Source organism: Salvelinus fontinalis, chromosome 9 (assembly GCF_029448725.1).
Source record: "Salvelinus fontinalis isolate EN_2023a chromosome 9, ASM2944872v1, whole genome shotgun sequence".
Lineage (NCBI taxonomy): Eukaryota > Metazoa > Chordata > Actinopteri > Salmoniformes > Salmonidae > Salvelinus > Salvelinus fontinalis.
The window spans coordinates 6,010,344-6,025,732 of NC_074673.1; the positions used below are offsets into that span (position 1 = coordinate 6,010,344).

A 15,389-nucleotide genomic window follows, 5' to 3' on the forward strand; every position below is an offset into this window, starting at 1 on the left:
GGGACTTTTATTTTGAAAGTTTCTTAAATTCCGCTACACGGAAGTACTTTTTTTTTTTTGTGTGTTGCTGACGACAAGCTGGTGACTCCTAATTACAGGGCGGCAGCTTCGATCGCACATGGCAGACGACAAAAGGGTTGTGTTTCAGCTCGCAAAGCGGTTCACAAATATATTCAGAACACACTATGCAGCCGGTCTGTATACCTCAGTGTTGTGTGCAGCCTGTCCGAGTGATGAGATGCCTTTGGATATACGGCGTAAAAAACATTATTTTATTGGGTTAGGCTGAAAGGCTGTTAAATTGAGCATCCTACTGCTACTGTTCTAGATGACTGTTGGGAATATACAAGTAGACAAGGCAGTGGTTTTGGTTGGACAGTTGGAAAAACTTGCTGATGAGAATGGTTGGAGGTTGGCCCTTCCGTGGTGATTAAGGTCTGTTCCTCCATGGTTATAGTTAGTTAGCTCGTAGATTTAGCAAAAGCAGAGTGGGTAGCCACTTTGTCGACGTGCACAAGAGTAACTAACTTGGCACTTTTGCTAACCTTGCCTGGTGGGTTCTTCTAGATTTAGCGAACTAACGTTAACTAGCTCAATCTAGTCAAGTAGCCAACAAACATTCAACACTGAAACTAAAAAGTTGATTTCCTTGCTCAAGTATGGGGATGTGCTTACCGTGCCTTGGTGGACCTGGAAACGACTTGTCCACCACACCAGATCGATTAAGTAACTTGTTACAGTAGCTAGGTTCATTATTAGCTTGGTTGCTGCCGGTAACTAGCGAGCTACACTTTATATATATTGCCAGCTGTGTATGTATACACACACACAATTGTCTATGTTTCAGGTCAACATCGTAAACAAATTGTACATATATTTGGATTCCAAAATGAAACAATGTAACATAAAACAGCGTAACCAATAAACACCAAAACAATAAGAATTATACGTTCCCATTCAGATTTCTGCTCTTCATTTCTCATTACTTTAATATTTTTTTTTCTCCTCATTAATTTCATTCAACATTAATTTTTTTATTAAAATTTTCCTCCCACTCAACATGTTCTGCTTCCTTCCCAGGAAACAAGGAGACGTGAGCTGGCAGAGGCCGCTGAGAAGAGACAGAAAGAGGTATGACTGTTTTGGACAAGTTGTTATGACAACCATATACGGTAGGCTTACACTGGTACAGCAAAGGGCTGGTTTCCCGGACACAGATTAAGCCTAGTCCAGGATTGAAAAGCATTTTCCATGGAGATTCACTGTTAAATTATTCTTTTTTTCAGTCCAGGACTAGGATTAATGTGTCCAGGAAACCAGCCCTATATAGCCCACACATGGTGGTCCTGTGTGGCTCAGTTGGATTAGGGTGTGGTGAGGTTGTGGGGTCAGTTCCCACAGGGATCCTGTACACCACTGTACCATGAGTCATTTAGCTGGGATGAGGGTCTTCTAAGTGGCGTACTGTAGACAACCACTGAACAGTCAGTAGAGCTGGGCGATACGGACACAAATCCATATTGTGATAAATTGCCTGAATTTATGAGATAAAGTTTATAACATTTAATGTGCACCATCTGTACAAAAAAAATTAAATCCTTTAAACTACTACTACTAGTTGTATTGTTGTAGCCATCTATTGTTCCATGAACAATCAGTCATATTAGAAAACATTTCATTTCAAAACACATTTCTCTAGTATAGGCTACTTATCGTAATGAACGATATCTGCCAAAATGCCTGTGATAAGTGATCGGTATGGTTTATTTGTCCCAACTCTACCAGTTCATCTCAGCAGCCAGCCACTCTCCCAGTCTTGTTATTCGTATAGAAGAGCTTCCTGAGACAGAGTGGAGTCTGCTGGGAGAAGAGAGAAGGCATCTCATTACCTATCCCTTTTACCACTATCGTGTTAACTGACCGAAAACCCCTACTGCGCTGGCTCCAATCCCTTCCCAGTACGGTTCCAGCAGCTACAGATGTAGGATCTTAATGTGATCACCCTGCTGCAGGAGAACTTGCAGTATATTTGAGATTTAAAAAGTCTTCTGAACTTTGTAATTTCCACTGTGATATCTCACTCGATTTTTCCCTTACGAAAAATGTATCAACTCCTACAAAAAAAAAAAAATCAATTTAATTATAATACACATAATAATTCACTTATCCTGTTGCTGCGTGATAATGTTCAGGCTGTAGCAAACTGGCTCAAATGAAGATCCTACATCTGTACGGTAGATGTGCCGTGTAACCAGGTCAGCACACTGCAGCTCGGCTTGATTTCGGCTCCGTAGTGTGAAAAGGTTAGCCGAATATAACGAGCCTTGAACCAAGAAATCCAATCTAGAAATTCAATCTATGGTGTTTTGTACCCTTTGTTGCAAGGCTACTAAAGTCTCTTCAATCATAATGTTTAGTAGCTCCTCATAAGACTGGTGGGTATTTTTTTTTTACTGTTATGCAGAAATTCTTCAGTCAAAGCCAATTGTATCCAACCCATAAAACATGTGGTCCTACTAAAGCATCGAGGTGAGTATGAAGACCGTGTTCTTAGCTCCATGTTTTGACTCGGCTGGTATTTCCTCCCACCACCCACACGACCCACCTCTCACTTCTGGTGCTGCACACTTTGTCATTCTGTCTTAACTTTATTTTAAACGTTCCTTACCCTGGTTCCAGATCTGTTTGTGCTGTCCAATGGTTATTGTCACTCCGTTGACCACAGGAGTTGGCAAGACGGCACAAACAGATCTGGAACCAGGCTATATGCTTTCCCCGACACAACAACACTATATACTGGAACTTAATGCCTCTAACAGATCTGGGACCAGGCCTCTTGCCACATTGGAGGTCATATAATCCAGCATGTGTCAAACAGCTGGCAACTGGGTTCCCACTAGATAGGACAGCCACAAAGTCAAAATTGGCTAAATGGTAAAATTCATGATTTTTTTGTTGTTGTCTTAATTTAAGGCATAAGGCTAGCAGTGTGGTTATGGTTAGGTTTAACATAATATTTTAAGAAGATCAATTGTAGAAATACGTGGTGTTTATGACTTTGTGGCTGTGGTAACTAGTGACGACCTGGCAACGGCTATCTGTCTGCATGAACTGTACTGAATGTCTCTCAGGAAGTCTGACAACTGGCTTCCCTGCCCAATGGCGAGCACTATCCTCTTTCAGGAAGTCTGACAACTGGCTGCCCTGCCCAATGGCGAGCACTATCCTCTTTCAGTAAGCTCAGTTTGATTTGCAACCCTTCTGTATCTAGCGTTTAACCGTACAAATAGAATTACGTTCAACATAATATTTCTAGTCAGATCATGACATGCACATGTAGGCCTGTATTCTAGTAAAACTCTTGTCTGTAAATTCTCTCAATTATGCGAGACCCATTTCTGAAAAGATCGATGAAGTGAACTGAAGACGATGAATTAACTCGTTTCAACTGAACACATGATAAGAGACGTTAGACTTGTAACAGTGTAGTCAACACTATGGGCCCTTGTCTAAAGTAGTGCACTATATATAGGGTTCTATAGGGCCCTAGTCTAAAGTAGTGCACTATATAGGGTTCTATAGGGCCCTGGTCTAAAGTAGTGCACTATATAGGGTTCTATAGGGCCCTTGTCTAAAGTAGTGCACTATATAGGGAATAGGGTTCAATAGGGCCCTGGTCTAAAGTAGTGCACTATATAGGGAATAGGGTTCTATAGGGCCCTGGTCTAAAGTAGTGCACTATATAGGGAATAGGGTTCTATAGGGCTCTGGTCTAAAGTAGTGCACTATATATAGGGTTCTATAGGGCCCTGGTCTAAAGTAGTGCACTATATATAGGGTTCTATAGGGCCCTGGTCTAAAGTAGTGCACTATTATATATCAAATCGAATTTATTCATATAGCCCTTCGTACATCAGCTGATATCTCAAAGTGCTGTACAGAAACCCAGCCTAAAACCCCAAACAGCAAGCAATGCAGGTGTAGAAGCACGGTGGCTAGGAAAAACTCCCTAGGAAGAAACCTAGAGAGGAACCAGGCTGAGGGGTGGCCAGTCCTCTTCTGGCTGTGCCGGGAGATTATAACAGAACATGGCCAAGATGTTCAAAATGTTCATAAATGACCACTATGGTCAAATAATAATCAGGAGTAAATGTCAGTTGGCTTTTCATAGCCAATCATTAAGAGTATCTCTACCGCTCCTGCAGTTTCTAGTAGAGGTCGACCGATTATGATTTTTCAATACCGATACCGATTATTGGAGGGCAAAAAAAGCCAATACCGATTAATCGGCCGATTTTTATTAAAAAAAATATATATATATACCGTAATTTCCAGACTATAAGCCGCTACTTTTTTCCCACGCTATGAACCTCGCGGTTTATACAATGACGCGGCTATTTATTTATTTTTTTACAAGATTCATGCCGCCAAAAAACTGAGCACCGTCACATAATGTGACGTAAATCGAGCGCTCTCAAACTTCCCATCATTCTGATTACGGTAGTCATCTTGTCACCCTCATCATGGCAAAGACACGGAGAAATGCATATGATGCAGCTTTCAAGTTGAAGGCGATCGATCTGGCTGTTGGAAAAGGAAATAGAGCTGCTGTATGGGAGGTTGGCCTTAATGAGTCGATGATAAGACGTTGGAACTGTGCAGATCCAACTGAAAGCCAAAACAATCGCCACCGCAATGAAGTTTGACTTTCTTGGTAGGCTACTGTTTACTGCTATTTATTTTTTATTTTTGTTACAAGCCGTGTTTCGTTTAAAAGCCTATTTATTTTTGTTACAAGCCGTGTTTCGTTTAAAGGCTGTGTAAAGTTCATTTGTTTCAATGTACCGGTAGGCACTTGCGGCTTATAGACATGTGCGGTTTATTTATGTACAAAATACATATTTGTAAAAAAAATCAGTGGGTACGGCTTATATTCAGGTGCGCTTAATAGTCCAGCAATTACGGTATATCTCATACACACACACATTTTTGTAATAATGACAATTGCAACAATACTGAATGAACAGTGAACACTTATTTTAACTAAGTGACAATGATACTGAAGAGTCTGCTTAGGAGACAAATACTCAACTGTTTGAATAAAAATTGAGTTTAAGTTACCTGTGATGAATATTGAAAACAAAAACTTTAATTTCTATATGCAGGAAATCCTATTTTAATAATGGGCATGGTAAGAATTGACAACCAAAGTGCGAGTCATAATTCCCATGACACCTAGCAAAATTTGAAAAGCGGTTCCTTCATTTATTCCATAGGATATTTTTAGATTCACTTAAAATAAGGTCTGTGTTTCGTTTAGGCTTACACCACCGTGCCAATTTTATAACTGTGTAGATATCCATAGGACAAGGTAACTCTGATCAATATTGGCTAAATATAAGTGAAGATAAAAAAAATTGTGGTGTGGATTTATGAAAATATGTTGACAAACGTTACCTTATCCTAGTGAGATTTACACGGGTATCAAAACGTCGAGGCAGTTTAAGCCTGCACGAAACACAGACCTTATTTGAAGTAGATCAAGACATTCTCTATGGAAGACATGAACGGTAAAATAACGAAGGAACCCCTTTCAAGTTCAGCCGCAAGTTATTACAGGAATTATAACGCGTCGACTATTTCTCTCTAAACCATATACCTTTGACTAATCCGGAAACTATCACCTCAAACAAAACGTTTATTCCGTTCCGTATTTTATCTAACGGGTGGCATCCATCAGTCTAAATATTCCTGTTACATTGCACAACCTTCAATGTTGTCATAATTACGTAAAGTTCTGGCAAATTAGTTTGCAAAGAGCCAGGCGGCCCAAACTGTTGCATATACCCTGACTGCGTGCAATGAACGCAAGAGAAATTACACAATTTCACCTGGTTAATATTGCCTGCTAACCTGGATTTATTTTAGCTAAATATGCAGGTTTAAAAATACTTGTGTATTGATTTTAGGAAAGGCATTGATGTTTATGGTTAAGTACACATTGGAGCAATGACAGTCATTGATTGTTTTTATAAGATAAGTTTAATGCTAGCTAGCAACTTACCTTACTGCATTCGCTAACAGGCAGGCTCCTCGTGGAGTGCAATGTAATCAATGCAAGATTGGATCCCCCGAGCTGACAAGGTTAAAAATCTGTCGTTCTGCCTCGTTCCTAGGCCGTCATTGAAAATAAGAATGTGTTCTTAACTGACTTGCCTAGTTAAATAAAGGTGTAAAATAAAAAATGTTATAAACTTGAAATCGGCCATTCCGATTTATCGGTCGACCTCTAGTCTCTAGAGTTGAAAACAGCAGGTCTGGGACAGGTAGCACGTCCGGTGAACAGGTCAGGGTTCCATAGCCGCAGGCAGAACAGTTGAAACTGGAGCAGCAGCACGGCCAGGTGGACTGGGGACAGCAAGGAGTCATCAGGCCAGGTAGTCCTGAGGCATGGTCCTAGGGCTTAGGTCCTCCGAGAGAGAGAGAATTAGAGTGAGCATGCTTAAATTCACACAGGACACCGGATAAGACAGGAGAAGTACTCCAAATATAACAAACTGACCCTAGCCCCCCGACACAAACTACTGCAGCATAAATACTGGAGGCTGAGACAGGAGGGGTCAGGAGACACTGTGGCCCCATCCGATGATACCCCCGGACAGGGCCAAACAGGAAGGATATAACCCCACCCACTTTGCCAAAGAACAGCCCCCACACCACTAGAGGGATATCTTCAACCACCAACTTACCATCGTGAGACAAGGCCGAGTATAGCCCACAAAGATCTCCACCACAGCACAAACCAAGGGGGGGCGCCAACCCAGACAGGAAGATCACATCACATATATAGGGTTCTATAGGATCCTGGTCTAAAGTAGTGCACTATATAGGGAATAGGTTTTTTTAGGGCTCTGGTCTAAAGTAGTGCACTACATAGGGAATAGGGTTCTATAGGGCCCTGGTCTAAAGTAGTGCACTATATAGGGAATAGGGTTCTATAGGATCCTGGTCTAAAGTAGTGCACTATATAGGGAATAGGGTTCCAGTGGGGACAGAGCCGTGTGTCTGTAGCTGCCATTATGACCTCTCCATCTCCTCTTAGACAACCTACAGGGGTGTCAAAAACCCCCAAGCAGTTGAGAGAAATAAAAAGAATAAGGAGATGGAGAAACAAGAGATGAGACCGTCTCCGCCTGGAGGAGAAGGAGGAGGAGGAGAGATGAAGGTTAGTCCTCATATTTTCAACACAGATTATGTCATGTCACAGTCTGCCTGCAACTTCAGGAGGTAAGTCTCTTAACGAATCAGCACACCTTTGAGAAAGGCAAGACGGCCTAACCTTGTATTCTTTGCTGGCTTATATATATTCCTTTTTAAATAATGAATGAATCATATAGGTCATTTGTTTTGAGCTAGAATAGTTAAAGGATGTAGGCCAAAACATAAAGGCGTTTTAATGTCTCCGACTACATGAATGACTGAATCTGCTTTATTTATGCCACGTCCCACTTGTTGTTCGAATGTTTCCTGTTTCTCTCAACAGGTCATTTATTTGTCTACGAGTATGCTTTTCCCCTTTTTGAGGAGATGCGTGAGCTGTGTCTATTCCATCCTTTAATACCATGTTTTCTTCTGTTTTGTAGTGGCAGGTAGGCTAAAGATAGACATGGAGAGATCCTGGAAGTCTCAATGTAGACTGAGGTTCAGCTAACAACATGAAGATGGTACCAGTTGACTTAAAGGCTTTTTTTTTTTTGAATATCAGCCCTTATACTAGATTTTTAATTTTTAAATGCAAGCTTTTTTTTGAGCCGATTGTGTGTCTGCATCTCTCAACTTCGTAGGATAGTTTGCCGGGCTTCGACGCTGGTAAAAAAAATAAAATAAAAGATTCTGCTGCCCAATGTTGGCCGTGTGAATCACAGGACATGCCTCCCTTAATGCCAAGATATACAAGAGAATATGCAAGCCAGCCAATGGAGCTTTGGGACAGGGTGGCGTAGCTATGAATAGAATATAAACACTCAGAGGAAATATGCTCTCACACTACATCGATAAACTGTACCAGGCGTCTTGCAGTGAACTCTCTCTCTTTGTGTTCTCTTTGTCCTCTCGCCTTTCTTTCTCTCAGCCATTTCCACTTTGCCAGCTTTAACACCATGGCGCTTACTTCTTTTGCAATTGTTTCAGACATTTTGAACTTTGAGGAATATTCTTGTGATCTATTTACTGTATAGTATATTTTCCTTCTAAAATTATTTTATGCAACAAAGTCCTTTTTACTGTTCAAAATAGGCCTAGATGATTAAAATGTCATTTTCTATTGTAGATCAGTGTGAAAAGAACTACGTTTCCCATAGCTACTGATGAACGTTTTAGAGTTCCCGCACCAGCACTATTCAGTTGACTTCACTTTAGTGTTTGATTTTCATATGTCTGTGCAATGTAAGTTATTTGCTACACGTTCTATCGGTTTGTAATGTATGAAGAAAATGCTATATTTTAAATGAGGTAAGAAGTTTGAGTCGTGAAAGCCTGATGAAAGTGTTTTTTTATGCATGAATATTTCTTCTTTTCTTTCTCATTTCAACCTGTTCAGTAATATTGTTGTCATGACAATGTTCCAGGAATTATTTTATCCAAACATACACCGGTGTCACAATGTTCTTTCTTGGGTATGCAGTCTGTTGTCAGGATGGTAATAGGACTACCGTTATTCACCAGGTTTCGGTCCATTTCAGTTCAGGAAGTACACTGAAATTACAATTATCTGCAATGCTTTTCAATGAGGAACATTTTTTTGGGGGATTTACTTTCTGAATTGAAATAGAATTGACCCCAACCCTGTCATCCACTGGGGCGTACCTGTCCACGATGATACCTGCAGATCTGTCATCCACTGGGGCGTACCTGTCCACGATGATAACTCTGCAGATCTGTCATCCACTGGGGCGTACCTGTCCACGATGATAACTCTGCAGATCTGTCATCCACTGGGGCGTACCTGTCCACGATGATAACTCTGCAGATCTGTCATCCACTGGGGCGTACCTGTCCACGATGATAACTCTGCAGATCTGTCATCCACTGGGGCGTACCTGTCCACGATGATAACTCTGCAGATCTGTCATCCACTGGGGCGTACCTGTCCACGATGATAACTCTGCAGATCTCAGAAGGAAATGGGAAGAGAGCCTGAACCAGCAGGTGTTATTGTGCACTTGGAAGTATTGCATTTATACCTGCCTTGCTTTTTATACTTGAGGTTTCTTCTTCCTATACCCACCTAGTGCTTCAAAGGCTCTTGCCATTTTGAGGTGCATGAAGTCACGCCAATGTCATTTTGTTGAAATAAAGTTGTCAGATGACTGTTGTTTATGACCTTTTGACCTGGGGCAATTGTGCACCGCCTTATGGGACTCCCGATCACGGCCGGTTGTGATACAGCCCAGGATCGAACCAGGGTCTGTAGTGACGCCTCTAGCACTGAGGTGCAGTGCCTTAGACCGCTGAGCATAACAATGTGTTTATAAATAATGTAAAATAATAAACAATTTGTCACATACACTGGAAAGGTGCAGTTTACAGGGTCAGCCATAGTACAGCACCCCTGGAGCAAATTAGGGTTATAAGTGCCTTGCGCAAGGGCACATTAACAGATTATTCACCTTGTCGGCTCGGGTATTCAAACCGTCAACCTTTCGGTTACTGGCCCAACACTAACCACTAGGCTACCTGCCACCCTTTATGATGGACACACAAATCAGTTAATTGGTCACGTACACAGATATATATATATATATATATATATATATATATATATAAAAAGATGCTTTTATCTTGCTCCAACAGTGCAGTAATACACATATAAACCAAAAAGTAATAGAAAGATATTAAGAAATATCAGAACGAGCAATGTCATAGTCCGGAATATACAGTGTGTGTACACTACTTGTCAAAAGTTTTAGAACACCTACTCATTCAAGGGTTTTTCTTTATTTTTACTATTTCTACTGGCCTCTTTCTAGAGCTCCGACTTCCCGATTCATCTCGAAAGCACCATAATAGCTCAGAAATGAGCGAAATGACAGGCTACTTTGACACTGACAAACTGAGATGAATGAAAACCACCTCTTCTTGAGTCCATCAATACCCAACGCCTAGTTGTGTGGAGACTATAGGAAATTATAGTCCTAAAAATGCTTTCCAGTTTCACTGATTCACCCAAAGATGTGCGGCTCACTCACTGGTGATGGCCTATGCGCGCGTCCCCGACTGTAGACTATGCCTTGTATTGTACACTCCAATAGGCTATTTATCCTCTGTGGCAAACGTTTAGGCGTTCTCATGGTGTAGTAGGCTATTCTGAATTATTAAATGTATTTCTGAACAGACAGCAGTAACTCTATAACTTTGGCACATTTATTTCAATTTCTCATGCGTGCTTCAGCTCCTCCAGAACCCTTCGTATGATTCTATAAGGGGAATGATGAAGTGCGACGCTGGAGAGATGAGAGTTGCAGGCTCATGTCTATCAGAGCAGAGAGAGATTTTAGAAAGGGAATCTCATTCTAGTTTGGTGAGAGATACAGGGGGGGGGGGGGGGGAAATTAAGGAGGAGGCAACTCAAATGAACTTTGTTCGTGTTTATTAGAACTTTACATTGTAAAAAGTGACACTTATTTTTCATGCCACGAGAGGTACCAGATCCGGCCAAATAGGGTCCGGAACGAAACAGTCCAAAACGTAGAGGTGCCGGATCTTGTTCCGACAGGATTCGGCTCAAATTAAGCACTTGAACTTGTGTTCCTCCACCTTTCCTTAGCTCTGTTGTGGATTGTGTTTCTGTACGCCAATGGAAAGTCGACAAAACAAAGAGCAAACCAGCCATGTATTGAATACATGGAATTGGATTGGGATGGTACTGATGAATGAATCAGGCACACAATCTGCTTATTTTTGAAATATTTTTTTGAAATCAGGTATCAAATTTGATTTGTAATATTGGTTGGTGAAATATGCTTAAAATGAGTCATTTCCCATAATTCTGTACCTTTGGATAGTTGCACTTCCAATTTTGATCATCATGATTTTAGTGACTGCAAAGAAAATGTATAGATCTACTGGGATTTTTAAAATACAAAACTAACTTCCTGTTTTTTCCGCTTGGACACAAGAGACAAGTATAGTCGCGTTAATCTTTTTTGTTGTTGCAAGCAGTCGTGTTCTTTTGATGAATGTATTTATGTTTTAAAAAGACAACTACATTTTGAAAATCCATTTCCTGTTTTGAAACTCGACAACCTTGTTCCAAAAAAAATAGTAGGTAAAGACAGTTGTTTCCTGATTGAAATAGTACAAGAGTACACCATGAGGGACTCGTTTCTCTACCAGCAGGTTGCGGGAGGACCACAGTGCGTCCTTCAGACACGTGAGGGTGGGCCAGAGCTTTGTGGAGGCCTTCGGCCCACCCCATAACAGCACGAGCTGGAGCGTTAGGTCTTCCCCTGCTGGCGGACATGAGATCAGGGCCTGTTTTCTTCCACAGGTCCCTGGCGGGTCTCCCAGAGAACATATATTTTCTTATGGAAAAGTTTTATTGTTGCATTTTCTTTGAAAACAGCTCATATATATTTTTGTACATCATATTATACACATAAAAACGGCATTAAAGCATCAAAAACTATTTGAATTTGTTTTGATTAAATGGGTGACTGAACACTATCTAGTGACATAGACTTGCTTAATTAAACGCAATATCCATCATGAATATAATAAACAAACCATCCGGTTGGCTTCGTCTGCTTTTTCTTTACAACGGCAGGGGGTGCACCGTTCCTGGAGGTACTGCAATACCAGGTCGATGCGTGGAGTGGACGGAGCAAGCCCCTATTCCATCTCCCTATTCCAAAAATCAATTTAATATATGGTCCCCAGATAGGGGACGTATCAGATATTAAACTGATAAGAACAGATTTTTTTTTTTTTTTTTTGGAAAAAGAATTTTATTTACATTTCTCATTGAAATACAATTACATAATCAGTGCATTACATAACATCGATTCATAAAAACAGTATCCAAAAATAGTGTAACAATATAACAATAGCAAAACTACTCAAAAAAATGCAGTTCTGCAGAACCTGACCAGTGTTATTACATTCAAGTTTAACTTGCCTCTAACAATCTCTAAAAAACAATACAAAGAATTCTATAAATACAAACATATACATATACCAAAGTGAATTCTGAATAAACCTCAGTGTATATCAAATATGTACAAAGGCTTAGCCTACATTTCAATTGGCTCTAAAAACATTTAAAGTGAAGGGTAAACCCCTTTCCATTTCTGTTTCACTGATACAATGCCCCACTTATCTATTTCGAATTGTATTCTTTTCCAAATGTCCTGTTTTATAAATTCAACTAATCCCGTCGGTGACCACTTGAGGGTGTCATTGACCGCACCACATCTGGCCTCCCAAAGTTTGGTCTTGATAAGGGACACCAGAGTCACTAATGCTAATAATTGCACCCTTTCCACATTTTTTAGTTCAAGTTTGGCTACCCCTTCATAATCAATGTTTTTTAAAATCACAAAAAATTGTTTAATTTTTCTCCAAACCAATTTGGCAAAAGAACATTCCCATAAAACATGGGGAATTGTTTCAATTGCAAAACAATTGTCCCTGGGACAAAATTTATTCAGGGTCAAATTATGATCATATAATGTTGATCTGACCGGAAGACGTCTGTGTAAAACAAGCCAATTAAAATCTTTCAGTCTGTTGTCTAACCCTTTTAATTGTGCCCGTAGCCAGGTGGAAGGCGATATTGGTAATCGGTCTCTAGGACGACAATTTTCTATTAATTTTTCGTATAGCAATCTGTGGTTGATTACGTTTTCTTTTACTTTGCAGACAGGGGTTTTCTTTGCCCATTCCACTATTTTCTTAAAATGTAATGGGATACTTTCAGCTTTTGGCTTACTATTATCCCATTCCACCATGAACCTTAACGGTACAGACAGCCAGAATTTGATTAAAATATGACATTTGTGTACAGAAGACGGCAAAATACAACAAACGTTTGAATAGAACAAAGCATCTAGCTTGAGAGGAATATGAGGGAAATCCCTTCCACCAGCCTCTATAGGCTGGTACATCCGATCTCTACGGATGTACTCATATCCCCCCCAAAAGAAATTAAACAGTGCCCGTATGAAAGTTTTCCTGAGAGACACCGGCATGGGAAACACATAGGCAAGGTGAAGTAATGAAGGCAGAATGTCCGCCTTCAGCACTAACACCTTCCCACTAAAGGATAGTCGCCTCACTTTCCACAGTCCCAATCTTTTATTAAGAGATACTAGTTTTTCTTTCCAATTAAACATGTCATCTTTAATTTCATTTCCGAAAGATATGCCGAGCACTACCATTGGTCCTGTGCACACAGTCAAACCACATAACTGATCAGTTCTCCATTTCCACGGTCCCATATATTTTATTTCTGTTTTATTCTTGTTTATCTTTGACCCAGAGGCAACAGAGAATTCATCCATGACTTTGATAGACTCTTTCAAGCTCAGGTCGTCCTGTAAATATAAAACTGTGTCGTCCGCATATTGCGAAATTTTTAGGATATCCCCTCCGGGTAAACAGATGCCTTTGATGTTGTAATTTGTCCTAATTGCGCATGCAAAAGGTTCGATATATAAAACATACAATAGAGCAGATAGAGGGTCCCCCTGCCTGACACCTCGTAATTGCTTGATGACCGTTCCCATATTCCCATTAATATTTACCCTGCTACCCACATTACTATAAAGAATTTTGACCCATTTCATAAAATTATTTCCAAACCCAAATTTTCCCATAACTCTAAATAAAAACTCATGGCTTACCATGTCAAAGGCTTTTTCCTGGTCCAAATTCACAGTAATAGCTGGCAAGTGCCTTTCCTCTAAATATGCTTGAACGTCTCTGTGCAATTGCAAGTTCCAGGTTAATTTTCTCCCCACCACACCGCATGTTTGGTCTAAACCAACAACATATGCCATGGCAGATGATAGGCGATTAGTTATGGCTTTGCTTAATAATTTATAGTCAACACACAACATTGTTAAAGGTCTCCAATTTGCTAATGTCTTGGGGTCTCCCTTTTTGTAAAGTAGAGAGATTACCCCCTCGCACATCGAACCTCCCATATGCTCCAAACCAAATATACTTCTAAACACTTCCAACAGATGACATCCAATTAAATCCCAAAAAACGATGTAAAACTCTTTAGAGAGCCCATCCACTCCTGGTACTTTGTTATCTTTCATGCTCTTCAGTGCCATATAAATTTCATCTAATTTCAATTCCCCTTCTAATTGGTCTCTAATATCTAAAGGTATCTGCACATCCACGCATTTTAAAAATTTAGTCCCCTTCTCATAATCAATTGTTTGTTTTTGAAATAGCTGAGAAAAGTGATGTGTAGCGACACCAAGCATGCCATCTCCATCCTCAACCATCTCCCCATCTTGGTCCAATAAAGCCGAAATAGTCCTCCTCTTTCCCCGTGATTTAATTTGTTTGAAAAAATATGCAGAGCACTTCTCATCATTTTCCCATTTATCCTGCTGACTTTTAAACATGAAGTCTCGAGCTTTCTTTTCAAAAAAAGCATGCTGCTTTTTCTGTAGGATACATAATTTGTCTTTATCTAATCCACCACCATTCAAATTACCTTGGATGTGTAGATCTTTTAGTTCGTTCTGCAATTCATAAAAATCTTTGTGGGTATTACGTACTTTGTCTTTGCAAAAGTTCTGAATAAAAATCTTGATTCTTAATTTTGTGCTCTCCCACCACTCTATGACAGTAGAATAAAACGGTTTCATAGTTACACAGCCCTGGAAAAAAGACCTAAATCTTGTCTCAAAAGTTGTGTCATGTAAAATGCCGTTATTAATTTTCCAATACCCTTTTCCAAATTCAATTGTTTTTAATTCTATTGTCACAGACAGGCAACTGTGGTCTGAATAGAATACCGGAGTGACGCGCGCAGAGGACACACCGAGTCCACGCGGAGCAAACAGATAATCTATTCGGCTCCTCGCGCCCCTGCTGTTTTCCCAAGTGAAACCTGTAGCATCCGCGTGCTCCACTCTATACGTATCAACCAAATTATATTTACCTATTAAACTTTTTACAAGATGCCCTCCTAGATTACCTCGGTCGTATGATACATTAAAATCTCCCCCCATAAACACCTGTCTGTTTGTCATAAAAATAGCGTCTAGGTCGTTAAGCATTTCCCTCCTTTCCTTGGGTGTCGATGGTGCATACACGTTAATAAAATCTAAAACATTTACCCCTCCAATCGATATCTACTATTAAAACCC

At 40.2% G+C, this 15,389-nt stretch overlaps 1 long non-coding RNA gene and 1 other non-coding gene across 2 annotated transcripts; one reads left to right on the forward strand and one right to left on the reverse strand.

Annotated features, from left to right (window-relative positions):
- The first annotated feature begins 1,106 nt into the window (after positions 1 to 1,106).
- Positions 1,107 to 9,373, forward strand: LOC129861967 (uncharacterized). The gene is made up of 3 exons (XR_008760689.1): positions 1,107 to 2,529; positions 7,103 to 7,225; positions 7,644 to 9,373. It is a non-coding gene; the product is annotated as an uncharacterized LOC129861967 (long non-coding RNA).
- Positions 9,374 to 11,822: 2,449 nt separating this feature from the next.
- LOC129863061 (U2 spliceosomal RNA) lies at positions 11,823 to 12,004 on the reverse strand. Its single transcript, XR_008760925.1, has one exon. It is a non-coding gene; the product is annotated as a U2 spliceosomal RNA (small nuclear RNA).
- Between the last annotated feature and the right edge of the window lie 3,385 nt (positions 12,005 to 15,389).